The following is a 19,499-nucleotide window of genomic DNA, read 5'->3' as shown; positions in this document are numbered from 1 at the left end:
TGAATAATCAATCCAAATGAATGAAGTACCTGCCAGTTGTAATTGCATGGGTGGACTTTCACCTACTTGTAAGGGTACGTTGCATCAGATACTCATTGGTCTACACCAATATTGACAAGGCGAATGTACCCACGTCGATTGCCTTAGAATGACAGGACACCCACTTCTTCCCTCCTGAACCTGAGGATAAGCAGTCCCTGAAGCACATTACTTAATGCAAGTTTTGTTAGAAGGAGGAAGGGAGGAATGGCTACTAGACAAGCAACCAACAGTGTCTGTTATAATCCTCAGCTTTCCCACTTTTTTGTCTGCCACTTCCTAGCAAATCCCATAACCATATGGTTCTGAATTTAGTAGATGTGTGATGAAGTGAGCATTAAGAGTTTCCATATGGAAGTCTTTTCTGTGTATCTCATGCAGTTTTGTGCTTTCAGACTTTCAGTCATGCTGCTGCCTTTGCTTGTCATTCCTTTATGTTTCTCATCTTATTCAGTCTTCAAGATTTAGCCAAAGTATCCTTTCATTTATTTATTCAATCTAAATCTGACAAATATCTATTGTCTATTATATGTTAGGCACAGAAAAATTGTAGGCACAGCCTCTGATGGAGAAGATAGAGACATAAATCAACAATTAAAGCACAGCATATAAAATGCTAATATGGAGGTAGGCATCTTAGCCCCTAGTCACCAAATCCACCTGAGATAGGAGAGTAAATTTGTTGGAGGAGGAAGGCTTAAATGGTATCTGGAAGGATGAGAAGGAGTCACTAAGGCTGGCAGGAATAATAGTCCTGCCTATGTTCAATGTACAGGATTCTGAGAGAATATGTGTGATGGTTAATTTTATGTGTCAACCTGACTGGGCTAAAGGATGCCCAGATAGCTGGAAAAATATTATTTCTGGGTATGTTTGTGAGGGTGTTTCTGGAAGTGATTAGCATTTGAATCAGTAGATTGAGTAAAGAAGATCTTCTCTCACCAATGAGGATGAACATTATCCAATCTCTTCTGGGCTTAAATGGAACATAAAAGTCAAAGAAGGGCAAATTCTTTCTTTGAGCTGGGACATGGATCTCCTGACCTTGAACATCAGTGCTTCTGGTTCTAGGGCCTTTCCCATGCAGACTGGGAGTTATGCCTTTGCCTTCTCAGGCTTTAGACTCAGACTGAATTACACTGTCACCTTTCCTGGCTTTCCAGCTTGCAGACAGTATATCATAGGAGTTCCCTGTCTCCATAATCATGCTTCTTTTTTTATTGTAGCTCGTTCCCAAGCCATGCTTTTTTAGGTCCCCGAGCCCCCATTCAGACAGGAAAACTTGTCCCTAGATGTTTCCAGTCTGGACTTTGCCTGAACTAATGTGCCTCTGCTGATTGCTTCATGCCTAGAACAGTTGCTTAAGAGAGTGTCCGTGTGTGTAGATTTTTGAAAATGCTGGTGGGAGAACTGTCACTATGGAATTGCTTTAAATAGTTTTCCACCTTGCCTTTAGTAAAAGAATAATTTAAACTTAGAACAGTCATGAGTCATTTAATGACAGCAAAACGTTCTGATAAATGTCATCAGGTGAATTTGTTGTAGTGTGAACATCATAGATTGTACTCACAGAAAATTAGATACTATAGCCTACTACACACCCAGGCTGTGTGGTCAGGCTGTTGCTCCTAGGCTGCAAACCTGTATAGCCTGTCACTGTACTGAATATTGTGGGCAAGTGTAGCACAATGGTATGTGTGTATCTAGACATAAACAAGGTACAGTAAAAATACAATATGATATGTAAAAAATGTATACACTTATATAGGACACTTACCGTGAATGGAGCTTGCAGGATTAGAAGTTGCCTTGGGTGAGTCAGTGAGTGAGTGGTGAGTCAAGTAAAGGCCTAGGATATTACTGTACACTACTGTAGACTTTGTAAACACTGTACACATTGGCTACACTAAATGTATACAAAATATTTTATCTTTCTTCAATAATAAATTTGTCTTACCGTAATGTTTTTACTTTATAAACTTTAAAGTTTTTAACTTTGACTATTTTGTAATAACACTTAGCTTAAAGATACAAACACATTGTATACCTATACAAAAATATTTTCTTTATATTCTTATTCCATGAGGCCTTTTTCTATTTATTTATTTATTTATTTATTTGTTTATTTTAAGAGATGTAGTCTCGCTCTGTCTCCCAGGCTGGAGTGCAGTGGCGCGATCTCGGCTCACTGCAAGCTCCGCCTCCCGGGTTCACGCCATTCTCCTGCCTCAGCCTCTCCGAGTAGCTGGGACTACAGGCACCTGCCACCATGCCTAGCTAATTTTTGTATATTTTTTTCAGTAGAGACGGGGTTTCACCATGTTAGCCAGGATGGTCTTGATCTCCTGACCCCGTGATCCGCCTGCCTTGGCCTCCCAAAGTGCTGGGATTACAGGCATGAGCCACTGCGCCTGGCCAGTTTTAAAAATTTTTTTTAACTTTTAAAACTGTTTTCTTTTTTTTTTTAAACTAAGTCATAAACACAGCAGTCTAGGCTTACACAGGGTCAGGGTCATCAATATCACTGTCTTCTAGCTCCACATGGTGCCCCACTGGAAGGTCTTCATGGGCAGTAACACGCATGGAGCTGTCATCTCCTATGATAACAATGCCTTCTTCTGGAATACCTCCTGAAGGACCTGAAGCTGTCTGACAGTTAACTTTTTAATTTTATAACTAGAAGGGGTACACTGTAAAAGAACAATAAAAGTATAGTAAGTATATCAACCAGTAACATAGTCATTTATTATCATTATCGATGACTGCTATTTTTCATTATCCATGGGAGAATTGGTTCTAGAACCTCCCTAAGATATGAAAATCCGTGAATGTTCAAGTCCCTGATATAAAATGTCCTAGTATTTGCCCATAGCCTATGCACATCCTTCTATACACTTTAATTCATTGCTAGATTACTTATAACCCCAGTACGATGCAAATACAGTAATATCGAACTGTCTCCCCACCCAAATCTCATGTTAGTTGTAATCCCCAGTGTTGGAGGTGGCACCTGGTGGGAGGTGATTGGATTATGGGGGTGGATTTCTCATTAATGGTTTAGTACCATCTTGTTGGTACTGTTCTCATGACAGTGAGTGAGTTTTCATGAGATCTGGTCATTGAAAAGTGTTTGATGCTTCCCCTCTCTCTCTCTCACTCCTGCTTTCACCAGGTGATATGCCTGCTTCCACTTCACCTTCAGCCGTGATTGCAAGTTTCCTGACACTTCCCTAGAAGCCGGGCAGATGCTAGCATTATGCTTCTTGTACAGCCTGCAAAACTGTGAGCCAATTTAATTCCTCTTCTTTACAAATTAGTCTCAGGTGTTTATAGCAATGCAAGAATGGACTAAAGCAGACAGTAATATCTAGTACTATGTAAATAGTTGTTATAACTGTATTGTTTAAGGAAGAATGACAAGAAACCAATCTATACATGTTCAGTACAGATGTAATTTTTTAAAAATATTTTTGATCCACTATTGGTTGAATCTGTGGATGCAGAACTCACAGATACGGAGGCCCTGCTCCATATGTATTGTATATGATACACTTTTATACAGCTGGCTGTGCAATAGGTTTAACAGGAGCATCATGACAGGTCAGTAATGTGTTGTGTTGTGCTATGACATTATCATGGCTACAAAGTCACTAGGCAATAGGAATTTTTCATCTCCATTATAATCCAATGGGACCACTGTCATATATGTGTTTGTCATTGACCTAAATCTTATGTGGCACGTGACCATATTCAATTATAATAGCTTTTTGAACATTCTTTTTTTCTGAATTTGGGCTTAGTATTTTACTTCTTCCTCTTACATTGTATACTTTAAAAATATTTTAATAGTTTTTTCATCTATATCTTCTATTGTGAGGTGTGTGTTTTATAATTTTTGGAAGTATGTTGGGTCTTAAATTAGAAATAATAAATATTAAATGGTATAAAATTAGCTTAAGGTTTAAATTGACAGAATCCATTTAAAAGAGATTTTAAAAATTTATATGAATTCCGTAATGGAACTCCAGTTACATGTCGTTACCTTATATATCAAGCAGAAATAAATCACTATTAATTATTGAAATTTTAATGATTTTAATGGTGAATATAAAAATGGGAGGAGGCACAGTAATTTGTATGAATTATTTGATCATCCTTGAAAAACAGACAATTATATTTTCAAATGCAAGTCAGAAGCAAAGCAGAGAATATTTTATTTATGCTTATTTAACAAATAGGTATAAGTATTTTTAGTTGTAATCTAACGTGTAAAGTATTAAATGGAAATTAAATGACTAGATCTCTTCATGAGAGATGAATGGTATAAGTGCACTGTTTCCATGAGTATAACTTTTTATGAACAGACAAATAGGAAGATAGACTGTTATTGCATGTGAAAGTCATTAAACACAATCAATTATCAATGAGCATAATCTTATTCTTTTCAATTTTTAGGTGATGATTAGATTTTTTTAATTGTTTTTAAAAATTCACCCAGAATGACATATATTTCATTTTCCAATGTTTCTCTGTATACTCTATATTTTGCTAGTACTTGGTCATCCCTGTTGCATGGTAATGCATAATGTTGAACCGATTTACCAAAATCTATGTAATTGAACCTCTAATCCATCAATGGCAATTTAAAGTTTGCCTTAGATCAAAATCTGCCCTTTGTATATCTGTAGGTTTCGGTTTTATTTTTTTGTGACAAGAGCTGACCATGATCTAAGTAAATGTCTTACTCTTCAAAGTTGTGACCTTGTAATTTAGTCATTTATAGACTCTTATCCGAACCAGTAGCTTTATGAGGAAACATCCCAAGAATGATAATGAGAGATACTGTTTCAGCTGCCTTTGGGCTGACTTCAGGTGGCCATTATCTTATCATGAAACTAAACTTTGTGAAAATATGTAACAAAATATTCATGTATCAGAACTTTAACCGAATTTGAAAGCTTCAGTAAAATAATTTGACTGGATAATGTTGGAGCCAAGAGTGACTTCTAAAAGCAAAACAAACAAACAAACAAAAACAACAACAAAAATCTTCAGGAGAATTATGCTGTAGAATAGTGGAAACCCATTAGAATATTTTGTCAGTTATGTGTTAGCTGCTCACCATCTTCATGCATCTCCTTGGATAAGCCAATCAAACCTTCTAAATGTCTTTGCTCATTTGCAATATAAAAAAGTGGACTATTGTTAATATCCCTTGGGCCCAAACTTTCTATGATACAATAAAGCAAGACAAAAATAAGCAAAGTGCCAAGTTTTATTCCAGCTAATGTAGCCTTAAGCCATTCACATGTACACATTCACATTTTATGTCACATAGATAACATAAAAAATAGGAGGAAAACTTTAGGACCATTTCAAATTAAGGTTTGAAAAGAAGCCCAATAGTAAAATAAGTATAAAAACACTTCCATATTAAAAATCATAATAAACAAATACATAAACATAATACATAGACAACTCAATTTTAATGCTATTTCCACACAGGAAAGACCTTATTCATCCCAGGGCTAAGAATCTAAATTATTTCTCCAAACTAAGACAGGGTGTATATGGCTTTTCATGGAGGAATCATATCTCAATGCAAATAGAAAGACTTTCCCATATGATCCACAGCAAAGTAAGAGAGAGGCTGGTATATTTATATTTCTTGAACTTTAATTCAGTTCCTTTTACTCTCAATTTTCTTTTAAAAAAGTATTCTTAAATCATTGTAAATATTGAAAGATAAGAGAGGCAAAAGATCTTTCAAAAGGATCGAATGGCTAATTGTTTGGAACTATCAAGTTGCTATGTGATAGTCCTGATAAATGAAGTAAAGCTGAAAGGCAAAAACAGCTACAGTATAATTTATCATTGCCTTTAATATATATCTTAGAATTTTAAAATTTCGATTTAATTCTTCCCTTTGCTCAAAAATCTAATTTTACTTCCTCAGTGAAATTGTTTAAGCAATTTGAGTGTTTTCTGTTACAATGTGCATCAGAAATGTTTACGATGTAAACATCAAAAACATGTTGGAAATAAAATAATCTCATAACTTAAACTCAGAGTATCTTTTTAGTGCTAATACAGACCAAGTTAAAATTGCTAATTGAAGTTTAATAGATTATACTAATATGCCTAAGGACATTGTCATAAGAGACTTTTGCTTTTTTTCTCTGATGTCAACACACTGTGTCAAAAATGCTTCCAAGAATAAAATATTGTCAATCTTTTTAGTTTATTAGCAAACATTTGTAACGATTTTAATCCTCTCTTATGGAGAGCAAGTACTAATTAAAATGCAATGAGTAACCAACCATTGCACAGCTGGTTGCCATCTCAGAGAGTTAGTCAAGCAGCCATTTCATTTACAATATGACATGAATAGTCAAAAGTCAGATTGTTGACAATCATATCATATGCTGTGGGCTTAGATTTGGCTTGTCATTTCTAAGACTCTCCTGGAAAGTTGTACGTAAAATAGTTTCTGCTTAAAGTTAGAAGGAAATTTTTATCCTTTGTGTTTAAGAAAAGGAGTAACTTATTTGTGGGAAGTTATAACAATAATTGTTCAGGTTATTTTAAATACCTACATATGTGTACACACCATATAGGTCCCGTGTGTGTGTGTAGGCAATTATATCATATGTAACTACTATACTATACAAATTATTTTCTCCCTTGCTCACACATTCTATTTAGCACTATTTATCTCTATTGATAAAAATTCCAGATTGCCAGAAAGATGGCATTTGAGATAAAGTATGTGAAAATGTTTGGTAAAATGCTTAATGCAGCTAAGTTTTCACATATTCATGGAAACATTTTTGAAGGTTTTATATCTCTTTTGTTCTTTTCTTTTTCTAAAATTTCTAAAATTATGACATGAGTTGCTATTCGTGGAAAATACTTGCGTTATCTCTCAAATACCATTACACAGCAATGCGCCATTGTCAAATTGCAAAATCTTGAAACCTACTGTGACAGCCTTCCAAATTACATCCTTGATTTTAGGGACCATGAGAAATAAAAATGAGAAAGCAGGCAGGCTGACATTGAGTACACGGGGACTATATCAGAAACGCAAAAACAAGGAGATAATAATTTAGAGACGGGGCAAAAGAAAATAATGAATTTTAAGAGAGATCCACAATGAGCCTACATCATTATGGTTCCCTCAGTGAGAATGGCATTCAGAACTGCCTTCTGAATGTTTCTCATTTTTTTAATTTAGTTTTTATTTTTTTCAATTATACTTTAAGTTCTGTGGTACATGTGCAGAATGTACAGGTTTGTTACATAGATATACACGTGACATGGTGGTTTGCTGCACCCATCAACCCGTCATCTACATTAGGTATTTCTCCTAATGCTATCCCTCCCCTAGCCCCCCACCCCCTGACAGGCCCTAGTGTGTGATGTTCCCCTCCCTGTGTCCATGTGTTCTCATTATTCAACTCCCACTTATGAGTGAGAACATGCAGTGTTTGGTTTTCTGTTCTTGTGTTAGTTTGCTGAGAATGATGGTTTCCAGCTTCATCCATGTCCCTGCAAAGGACATAAACTCATCCTTTTTTATGGCTGCATAGTATTCCATGGTGTATATGTGCCACATTTTCTTTAACCAGTCTATCACTGATGGGCATTTGGGTTGGTTCCAAGTCTTTGCTATTGTGAACACTGCTGCAATAAACATATGTGTGCATGTGTCTTTATAGCAGAATGATTTATAATCATTTGGGTATTTACCAAGTAATGGGATTGCTGGGTCAAATGGTATTTCTGGTTCTAGATCCTTGAGGAATTGCCACACTGTTTTCCACAATGGTTGAACTAATTTACACTCTCACCAACAGTGTAAAAGTGTTCCTATTTCTCCATATCCTCGTTTTTTAAAGTCTAACTTAAGAATCCTTTCTTTCCTGAAGCTAAGATTGCCGCAAAAATGTGACTTATCCCCAATAGTTAATCCTGATGCCAAGCTGTCCATTGACAAGAATATTAAAGTCCACAATTACTTCATTTCAGGGAAATCATAAAATACGTATCAGGCTGGAATAATTTCTTTCTGGACAATATTGACAGTTATTGAAAATTCAATTAAGGTACATTTCTTATTAAAGCTGAGAAAAGCATTATGAAAATTTATTCTGCACTGATCTAGAAATATGCTGACTATTCTAATTTGGTTTGGCTTTAAACTTGTTCTGATGAGATTCTGCAAAATGGGCCATAACTTTCAAGGAAGAAAATCATTAAAGTCAAAGCAAGAAAAAAGTCAACATAAGTTGTCACATGCAATACTCGGCTAAATATAAGAAGGTAAATATCCTAACTGTGAGTCTCTGGAGTAGCAAAGGAAAGGAGATTGCATGATGACCACTTATGAAGATGCTTAAGCATACTGGTAACACAATTTAAGAACACGGCTGTCATTTTCATAGGATGATATAGTTTAATAAATGTATCTAAAATAGAGGAGATTAGGTAGCTTTATGAAATTCCATTTGGTACTGATTAAATTTCGATTATATGTGTTAGAAAAAGTACTAGTTTTCTTTTCTACAACTCAAAGTTTACTTATTGTTTAAATTTTTCCAAAAGTTCCAAATAAGTAAACACAGAATAAGCCTCATTAGTCTCCTGTTCAAAAAACTGTCCTGGTATTTCCTGATATTGCCACTGCCATTGGACCTATAATTAGGATTTCTATTCTGGGCAGCTTTCCAAGTACAACTCTAAAATAAGGACAGTTTGTGGGCATTCTGAACAAATGCCAGCCACTAAACCCCAGTGGTAGGTAAGGGGCTGCCTTGGCTAATTGGATTATATACGCAATTGCTGACATGTTTTCTCTTTTTCTTGGTTCCAAACTTATTGATGAGGATATTGATCATTTTACAACAATGTTGAGTCAGAGAACTAAAAGTGGCCTTGGAAGAATATTTATGGCTCACTTCTTTTCATCTTCAAATCTTCAGGCAGTTTGGCAGGCAGGTCAAAAGAGAAATGAAGGAAAAAAAGAAAAGCAAAGAAAGGAGAAAGGGAAGGAAGAAAAGAAAGAGAGAAAGATCTCTGACCACAACACCTAATAATGAAACATTTGGTTCTCAGTGGAACTAAAACTGGATTTTAGAGTTTTAAGTCACAATTGAAGGATGAGAGGAAGAGAATAAATCGCTAAAGTAAACAATGTAGGAAGAAAATACTTTTTTTCAGATTTGTTATAATAAGCAAACATTATGTAACAGCTTCTTGCAGATGTATTTTACGAAACAGAGGAGACTAAACTAAAATCTCCGGCAAATGTAAGATTGTGGAGAAGAAAATAATTGAAAACAACATTCTTTATTGGGCTGTTATGTTTTACTGCGTGTATTACCAGATTTCTACAGACAGAATAAAGCTGGCTTTATATTAGAGCTATAAGCCCTTCAACTTTTGATGGTTTCTAGCAGTATATTTCATCAAATGCACTCTCAGACATTTATACAAGTTTGGCATTTATTTCTATCCTTAAAATATAAGTCAAGAATGTAATTTAGGTCTCATAATACAAGAAAAGCTATCAACTGCTTTATAAGACAAAGTGTAAAAGGGGAAATCTGCATTGCCCAGTGGGGTGTATACTTAATCATATTTGTTGCTTAGTTTTTAATAAAAATGTAATATAAATTTACATGTATAAATTTATGTAAACATATACATGTAGTTTATTTTAAAAATATTTTATAATTAGTAAGAATATCAAATTTGCTAAAAATAATTATAAAATATTTGGCCCTCATTCTTTCCCATATTAACCTCATCTTCTTTTTACTAATTCTCCTTCAATATGGACCATCTTAGGCTATTCTTCTTTGCAGTCAATGGAGATCTCTTATCTTCTCAAATACCAATACTTCTTCTCTGACTTTTGTTCTTTAAGTATCCCTTCTCCACCTGTGTACTTGTTCTATCCCATCCATAGGATCTTCCTGTACAGCTTACCAATTCGCTCTAATAATTCATACCTTTTTAAAAAGACAAAAATACAAAACTTTATTTTCTTACATGTCATTCTAGCCCTACTCACTTTTTCCCTTCCTCTGTGTAGCCAAAATTCTCATCACCTGCTATACTGCTATAGTGTTTCTACTTTCTTACCTGCCTCTGCCTCTTTAACTCAAGCCAGTTGGGATTTGCCCCTTACTTTTCCCAAGAAATACCTTTTGCTAAAATCTCAGAAGTCTAGCCAAAAGCAATGAGTCTTTTAGTTGTTAGCTTAGCAAACGTATCCTTTTTTTGCGTGGCCTAGACACCACACTTTTTAGTCAAGTGTTGTTTTCTAGCCTCTGAATTGCTCTCCTCGCCAGTTCTACAACAGTTGCTTCCTACTCTAAGTTATTTCTAAATGTTGGAATTCTATAGTCTGGATTCAGACTGTCCTCGGTTTTCATTCTAACCTTTCTCACTAGATGATTGCATCTATTTGCCTGATGTATAACGCCATTTAGAAGGCAATGGCTGTCAAATGTATACTCCCAACTATGACCACTCTTGCAATAGCTAGATTCTTTTTATAGTCAACTTCTCATTGACATCTGATGGATGTCAGAAAGGCAACTTAAGTTCCTTAACATATCCAAAACTAACTCTCAATCTTTGAGCCAAACCTAACCTTACTCTGTCTGGTCTTTCTGTTGTAAGAATTCATTAAACTTGAGTCAGAGTTACTTGAGTTACCCGAGTCAGAAAAATGGAAGGGATCTTTGAGATCTCCCTTTGCCTCTCTATACTTGCCACATTAAATTTAAAAATGAGTCCTGCCACTGCTTCCTCAAAAATAGATCTGGAATCTACATATGTTGTTCCACTACAACTGTTACCATTTTATTCTAAGTTAAATTCTCATCTTGACTTCCCTGTCTCTTTTTTTTTCCACCCATTCCTCTTACAACAATCAAGTTACCATGCCCCACACTTATTTCATGTAGAGCCATGCATTGCTTGACAATGGGGATACCTTCTGAGAAATGCATCATCAGGTGATTTTATCCTTTTGTGTATCTTATACAGTGTACTTACACAAACCTAGATGGTCTAGCCCCACTACACACCTAGGCTATATGGTATAGCCTATTGCTCCTAGACTACAAACCTGTACAGCACGTTACTATACTGAATACTGTGGGCAATTGTAACACACTGGTAAGAATTTGTGTATCTAAACATAGAAGAGGTAATCCATTGATTGCACTACGACATTATGATGGCTATAACATCACCAGGCAATAGAAATTTTTCAGCTTTATTATAATCTTATGGCACCACTGTCGTATATGCAATCCATTGTTGACTGAAATGTCGTTACACATCTCATTACCATATTTCATACCCTCTTATATTACTCATTGTATTTAGAATAAAATCCCCGTTTGTCAACATGGCCTAAAAATGTCCTATATTTTCATACCCTTGCCTTCCTCTCTAACACTGTCTCATCACTCTTGACCATTACATCCCACTGACATTGTCATTTAATTACTCTAAGGTGTCAAGCTCTTCCTTGCATTAACGTCTTCATCACTTCCTTTCCTCTACTTGAAATATCCTTCCTTCCACATGATTTTGGCAAATGACCACTTGTTCTTTAGGTGTTAGCTGAAAGTCACTTTTTGAGTTAATCTGAATTAAGTTGCTTCTGTTGTTTTCATATAGACCACTGTTATTTTTAGTAAAAATTAGTAGCATATTTATTTTTTGCTAATGCTTGTCATTTGACTAGATGTTAAGTTTCAGGACAATCCATGCTGCCTTTTTTTTAAGCCATTCTATATTTAATACCTAGCACAGTTCTGGGCACAGAATAATTGTTAAAAATTGTTGAATAAATGACAAGGTATCAAAAATAATTTTTTGTTACCTTGGCAACATAATTTTCCTCAGCTTTAGTAATAGGATGACATTGGTACAAATACACTGACGGTTATTGTGGGGGCTGAAGGAATGCCATATCCAAGGAGGTGAGAATACCATTTCTGAGAAATGTACCATTTTGTCATTCTTATCTCTTATTTTTCTACCTGCAGTGCCAGGATTAACACTTCCATTCACATTCTTTTACAAATCTGTATGTAAATCAGTGTTTAGTGCTATTCTCACCAGAAAATTCTGCAGTTTCTAAATTGAAGGTTAAATTATGTTTGGACCAACAGAATATACCAACCCTCCTAGGATCAATAAAGAATTATATATAAAATAATTTAAATATGTCTGTTATAAGTTGAATTGTGCTGTACTAAAATTCATATGTTGAAGTCGTAATCCCCACTATGTCAAAATGTGAACTTATTTGAAAATAAGGTCATTGCAGCTACAATTACTTAGGCTAAGATGAGGTCATTCTGGACTCCTAATACATTATGACTGATGTCTTTGAAAAAGGGAAAATTTGGACACAGACATACACGTATGTACAGATGCAGACAGAGATAAACCAAGGAATGCCAATGATTGATACAAACTACCAGAAGTTAGAAGAGAGACATAGAATAGATTTTCCTTCATAGCCTTAGGAAAGTACTAAACCTGCTGACAGCTTGCTTTTAGACTTCTACCCTTCAGAATTGTGAGACAATATATTTCTGTCATTTAAGCTAGTCAGTTTGTGGTATTTTGTTAAGATCTAGCAAACTAATACAATGTTTAATTCTTTTGACTCAGTTATTTCATTTCTTGGAATATATTCTAGATAAATAATTGCATGCTAATAAAGATACAGTAAAAAATATCAATGGAAGCATTAGATACAATAGCAAAATTAAAAATTATATTGTATCTACACAGTAAAATACACATCCATTTAAAATATATTTTGAGTAATTTTTAATGACACAGGCAAAAGCTTATTCTACAATATTAAGTTTAAAAAATGACAGTGAGACTTCTGCTTTTGATTAATATGGAGTAACAAGGACTGAATTTACTTCCTGTCTGAAACAACTAAGACACCAGCTAAAGAAAGTATATGACACGGTGACAATCAAGATATGGGATCAATCAAAAGCAATGATCCTTGAGAGGTAAGAAGCAAATTAGATAAGCTCTATGATTTATCCAATTTACTTCCTGAAGAAAGTTTTCAGGCTGTGGCTTATGGAGGAGAAATCCAGGCAGAATCTGGAGGTTTCTTTGAGTTGAGGAAACCAAGCTGGGAATTTCCAGAAGCCAAGGCAGATGGCATTCATTGGACACAGCACCATAAAGGTGAAAGCACACAGAGTCAGCTTTGGAGGCTTGCAGATGGTCCCCCTTCAGTATTCAGTTGAGTGCTGATTAGCTCACGCATGTGAGGAAACTACTAATAGCTGGAGGAAAGAATCATCTGAAAGGATTAGAGAGAGTCATACTCAGACTTGGCAGGACCACGATCAGCATCCGTTCCTACCAAGACTTGAGAAATGTGTAATTCATGGCTCATAGTTAGCATACTAAGAAATATCTTGCCTTAGCATTGGGAAAAAATAAATACTAGACTGAATGCAGTACCGGCCTACATAACACAGCTTAAAGGGATCAAATTGTGTTCAAGTAACTTGAAGATATCCCAGAACAAATCTCACAAATATTGATAGAAATATTTTAAAAAAGAAAGAAAACAAAACACCCACAATAAGAGTGAATCACAATGTCTGGCATCTGATCAGGCATTACCAGGCATCCAAATAAAAAGAAAATGCAACTGCTAGTGAAAAAATCAATCAACTGACACTGACCCAGAAATGATACAGATACTAGAATTAGCAAACGAGGATATTAAGATACTTATGACTATATTCCAAATGTTCAAGAAGCTAGAACAAAGATTGCACTTGATACACAGAAACATGGAAGATAATATACAGATGCTCCTCAAATTACAATGGAATTATGTCCCAACAAACTCAGACTAAGTTAAAAACATGTCAAAAATGTACTTAAGGCCGGGTGCAGTGCCTCACGCCCGTAATCCCAACACTTTGGGAGGCCGAGGTGGGCGGATCACGAGGTCAGGAGATCGAGACCATCCTGGCGAACACTGTGAAACCCCGTCTCTGCTAAAAAATACAAAAAAACTAGCCGGGCGTGGTGGTGGGCGCCTGTAGTCCCAGCTACTCAGGAGGCTGAGGCAGGAGAATGGCATGAACCCACGGGGCGGAGTTTGCAGTGAGCAGAGATCACGCTACTGCACTCCAGCCTGGGTGACAGAGTGAGACTCCGTCTCAAAAAACAAACAAAAAAAAGTACTTAATTACCCTAATAAACCCATCATCAAGTCAAAAAATTGTAAGTCAACCACTGTAAACTCAGATGCTCCTCAATTTATGATAGGGTTATGTCCCAATAAACCTGTCACAAAGTCAAGAAATCATATGTCAGGTCATTGTAAGTCCAGAGGCTCCTCAACTTAATGAAATTAAGTTGTGGTGAACCACTGTGAAGTCAAAAAAATCGAAAGTCCAGCTATTCTAAGTCAGAGACTGTCTGTATTTTAAAACAACCCAAATTCAACTTCTAGAAACGAGAGCTATGATGTCTGACATGAAAAATCCACTGGCTAGGATGAATGACAGATTAGATATTACAGAAGAGAAAACTATTGAGCTTAAAAACATAGAAACTCACCAAAATTAAACACAGAGAAATACTGAGAAATATGAATAGTGTGTTTTATATGGAAACACATGAAAAATATGAAGTGTGGAATACATTCAAGCAGTTAAGTATATATAAAATTGGAGTTATAAAGGAAAAGATGTTTGGGGGGATGTATTTAAATAAATAAAGACTGAATATTTTCCAAATTCAAGGAAAGCTGTAAATGCATAGATTGAAGAAGCTCTATGAGCCTCAAGCACAAGAAAGGTTAAAAAAATACACAAAGGTACATCATAATCAAAATTCTTAATGCCAATGATAAGGAGAAAAATCTTAAAAACAGAGAAAATAAAAATTAGATACAGTGGGAAAATATGGTGACAGCAGATTTCTATTTGTAACAACTTGAGAGAGAGAGAGAGAGAAATAATAACTTTAATGTATTTTTAAAAAAACGACAGGAGCAGGTTGCTTAATTTCCATGTATCTGCATGGTTTTGAGCAATTTTTTTAGGCTTGACTTCTATATTTATTGCTCTGTGGTCTACGAGTGTGTTTGGTATGATTTCGGAATATAAAGAGAACTTTCAAAACTCAATAATAAAAAAGCAAGCAACCCAATGCAAAATGGATAAAGAATTGCACAGATACTACACCCAAGAAGACATATCCGTGTCAAAAAAGTACATGCTCAATATCTTCAGCCACTAGGGAAATTTGAATAAAAGTCAAAGTAAGAATATACTGTGTAGTTAGTAGAATTTCTGAGCAAAATAACACATAGTGCATAATTTTTATATAAAATTCTAGAAAATTTATGATAATCTATTGTGATAGAAAGCAACCAGTTTTTCCTTGGGATAGGTGGAGGGTAGGAGAATCAGCAGGAAGGATAAAAAAAGGTATGAGGAGTTTTGGAGAGTGATGCATATGTTCATTATTTGATTGTGGTGATGGCTTGGCAATGTATTTATCTGTCAAGATATTTCAAATTGTACACTTCTAGCATATACAGTTTATTGTATGTTTACTATACCTAAATAAAACTGTTAAAAAGGGAACCTACAAAATGTTGGTAGTTTTATCACAATGATATAAAAAATACAATGCATAGCTAATCACAGAAAACCTATTACAAACATTGAAATAAAAATATAGTAGATTTTAAATAATGGCATCATGAGTGAATTTTTCTTCATTACTTTATTATTAAAATATTTGAAAATGACGTGTGCTTTAATCTTTAGGAAAATGAATATTTTAATAGGTAAAAAAATGCTAAGGTTTAAGAACTAACTTTTCTCTCAAGTTTAAAATATACCTTTCTTTCTCTTCTCTTGGTTTCTTTTTTCTTTTTTTTTTTTTTTTTTTGAGACAGAGTCTTGCCCTGTCGCCCAGGCTGGAGTGCAATGGCACGATCTCAGCTCACTGCAACCTCCGCCTTCCAGTTTCAAGTGATTCTCCTGCCTCAGCCTCCCGCATGGCTGGGATTACAGGTGCCTGCCAACACGCCTGGCTAATTTTTTGTATCTTTAGTAGAGACGGGGTTTCTCCATGTTGGCCAGGCTGGTCTCAAACTCCTGACCTCATGATCCGCCCGCCTTGGCCTCCCAAAGTGCTGGGATTACAGGCGTGAGCCACCACGCCCGGCCTCTTCTTTTGTTTTAAAATACAATGTCAATAGTAATATAGTTTTCCATTAGACAGCCCCCCCACAAACACAAACATTCAGAGAGTTAAAACTAGACATTTTCTGTTTCGCAGAAAAAGAAAACTTGATATGAATGGAGATGAACCAATAACTCTATATACTTAAGATTATGCTGGATGCTACATAATGAAAAGAAAGAAGCTTATTTTGTGGCCTTCAAAGTTTTGGAAAAATTAAGATTCTCATTGTGAAGGCAGACTTACAAGAAAAAAGAAAGAAAATTAGAGAAGACTCATTAGCCAGATGGGAAACAGAAGAAAATAGGAAAAAAAAAAAAAAAAAAAAAAAACCTGAAAAGAAAGAGAAGAGGAACCAGTAAAGAGGCAATAGTGACTAGAAACTTGGACAAATGAAGAAGGAATAGAGATGGAAGAAACTCATGGCCGACTTCCTCCCTAGTTGATATCTCTTCCGTCTTTCTCTACCTTTCTTCCCTGAGAGCCGCAACAGCAGAATTGGGAGCCATATGGTCTCCGTTTGTGGATTCAGCTTTATCTGGGGTCTGTGGTCAAACTTACCTCTAGGGAAGGATTGAGAAGTCTCAATTCAGGACCCACCTGGTGTGCATCCTTAAAGTATTAACATTTATGGTACAACTGGGATAAGGCTTAAAACCCACACCTCCTCCTAATATTCTTTCTTTAAATCCTATTTTGATATTTTCTTTTTCACATCTTTGTACATATTTGGTTGTACTTTATATTTACTTTCTCTAAGAACAAGGATTATGTTTAGTTCTTCTTTGTAACTTACCTTCTTTGCCTTATGCTTTCCATGTATGAGCACTTAGAAAAGTTCTTTTAAAAGAGTTGGGCTAAATAGTAGATATTCAGAGTGTTCAATATCAAGATACATTTCCTGTGAGTTCTGTTTAATGTGCTGCAGTTCCTCTGTATAGACTAAGTCTCTCAGGCTCAAATCTGAAGAGAAGGAACAGATACATTAAATATATTATTTAGTGCATTTTTGCCTTTCAATACCACACAGTCATCACGAATTCATAAAGTCCCAAGGATATTCTCCATGTTGGCTTAAGAAAATAGTGAAAAACAGTATGGTTTTACCTTTTGTAGAAAAATATGGCTAAATATACCATTTTGAGAAATTCATTTCTGTGAACTAGCCCATAGAAGAGATAACAGCAGCTAGAAACTTGACCACTAAAGAAGAGATAAAGGTGGAAGAAACACGTGGTTCAGATAGTGCTTAATAACTAAAGTGTTATTGTATTCTTTAAAAATCAGAGATCTAATTCTTATGATTCTGTTGGAAGGATGTTCAGTCCACTGATCCTTCAGTGCTGATGCCTGTTAGCTATGGGAAAGCTCAGTGTTAGAATCCTTTGTCTGTTTCTGCTGAAAGCTATGAGAACTCTTTCATATGTGTAAGTGTCAATGAGACACAGTCTGAGGAAACTGCAGTCTTCTGTTCTATCAATGCAGACATTTGATCAGAGGCCATATGGTTCATGTCTCTAATAGTTAAGGCAAAGTAGGGCATCTAATTTAGTCACAAGTTACATCTTCATTGCACTGATGTCATTTTTATTTAGTGGTGACTGTGTTTGAGGTAAAATATAAGACACTGTTAATGGCAGATAAATGCCCTCTCTAGTTAGACATTCATGTGGTTAGAAGACATATAAAAGAACATATCTCAGAAGACAAAAGCTTACTCATTGGATGTAAGTTTTATCTTGGCCCAGTTAACCTTTGAAACACTGCACTGTGGGATTTTTTTCAGAGATTTTCTTTCATTTGTAATGTGAAAATTACCCACAAAGTAGGATGATTCTTTTAAATTCTTAATAACACTGAAGAAAAGTGAGAAAACATTTTAATTCAGTTGTTCAACTAAAAAGTGAATGGCAAATGATTTGGGATTCATTCCAGTCATTATTTGTAGTTCCTATTTAAGGTGCTTCACTGTGACGCATAGTCTTGGCCTTCTTATGACATTTTCCTTGTTTAGGTAAAAAGTTGCCAAGGCCGGGTGCAGTGGCTCATGCCTATAATCCCAGCACTTTGGGAGGCCAAGGCAGGTAGATCACCTGAGGTCAGGAGCTTGAGACCAGCCTGACCAACACGATGAAACCTTGTTTCTACTAAAAAAATACAAAACAAAACAAAACAAAAACAAAAAACAAAAAACCTAGCTAGGCGTGGTGGCAGTCACCTGTAATCCCAGCTACTCAGAAGGCTGGGGCAGGGGAATCACTCGAATCTGGGAGGCGGAGGTTGCAGTGAGCTGAGATGGCGCCACTGCATTCCAGTCTGGGCAACGGAAAGAGACTCTGTCTCAAAAAAATTAAGTAAGATTAAGTTGCCAAGAGCAACAACATCTGAAGTGATCAGTGGATAACTGGGATAACTAGATTCATACGCCAAGGGGATACAAGCTCTTGGTGTTGGAGAAGATACGTTGATGGAGGATAAGAAGAGGCAGAAGTTATTTCTGAGGCCTCTGTCCTGTTCCGTTGGTCTATATATCTGTTTTGGTACAAGTACCATGCTGTTTTGGTTACCGTAGCCTCGTAGTATAGTTTGAAGGCACGTGTATACCTATGTAACAAACCTGCACATTGTGTACATGTATCCCAGAACTTAAAGTATAATTTAAAAAAACAAGAGGCAGGAACAAATGGAAATCCTAAATAAGAATTAAATTGCTGTAAAAGGAAAACTATGAAGGAGTAAGAGATGTTATACTGGTATAATAAAAAAGAAGACTTTGAACAAATCAAAGACATAAAACCAGAATAAAAATTTAGCTTGACCAAAGGAAGGGTCTTACTTTTGTTGAAATACACTCAGGGAAATATTCCAAGAACCAAAATATGTCACTTGCATTATGTTTCCTAAATAGTAAGCCCCGTTGCTACTTGTAGGGATAAATATTGTTAATAGGAACCTTGGAGAAATATCAATTTTGGTTAAAGGCATATTTTTAATCTGAATTTTAAAAGAAAAATGGAGGAAATGTACCAGTCCTACTTTTGCCAATTGGATAAGCAGGCAGAAGTTTATTGGATTCAGAGTTTAGCTTTTATCAAAGTCTACATTATAATAAACGTATCCATGTCATGGATACGTATTCCCTTAAAGGACAAGGGGTGGATTTTTTGTCA

General features: G+C 35.6%; 1 long non-coding RNA gene across 2 annotated transcripts in view; it reads left to right on the top strand.

The window, feature by feature from the left end:
- LOC131383325 (uncharacterized) overlaps nt 1-19,499 on the top strand; it is a 593,668-nt gene that overhangs the window by 244,060 nt on the left and 330,109 nt on the right. For both annotated transcript variants that reach the window (XR_009213296.1, XR_009213295.1), the window contains one exon: nt 3,212-3,321. This is a non-coding gene — a long non-coding RNA (uncharacterized LOC131383325). The remainder of the gene's footprint in view (nt 1-3,211; nt 3,322-19,499) is intronic.

The sequence above is a fragment of the Hylobates moloch genome, unplaced genomic scaffold (assembly GCF_009828535.3).
Source record: "Hylobates moloch isolate HMO894 unplaced genomic scaffold, HMol_V3 SCAFFOLD_4, whole genome shotgun sequence".
Classification (NCBI taxonomy): domain Eukaryota; kingdom Metazoa; phylum Chordata; class Mammalia; order Primates; family Hylobatidae; genus Hylobates; species Hylobates moloch.
This window is presented reverse-complemented; position numbering and strand designations above follow the sequence as displayed.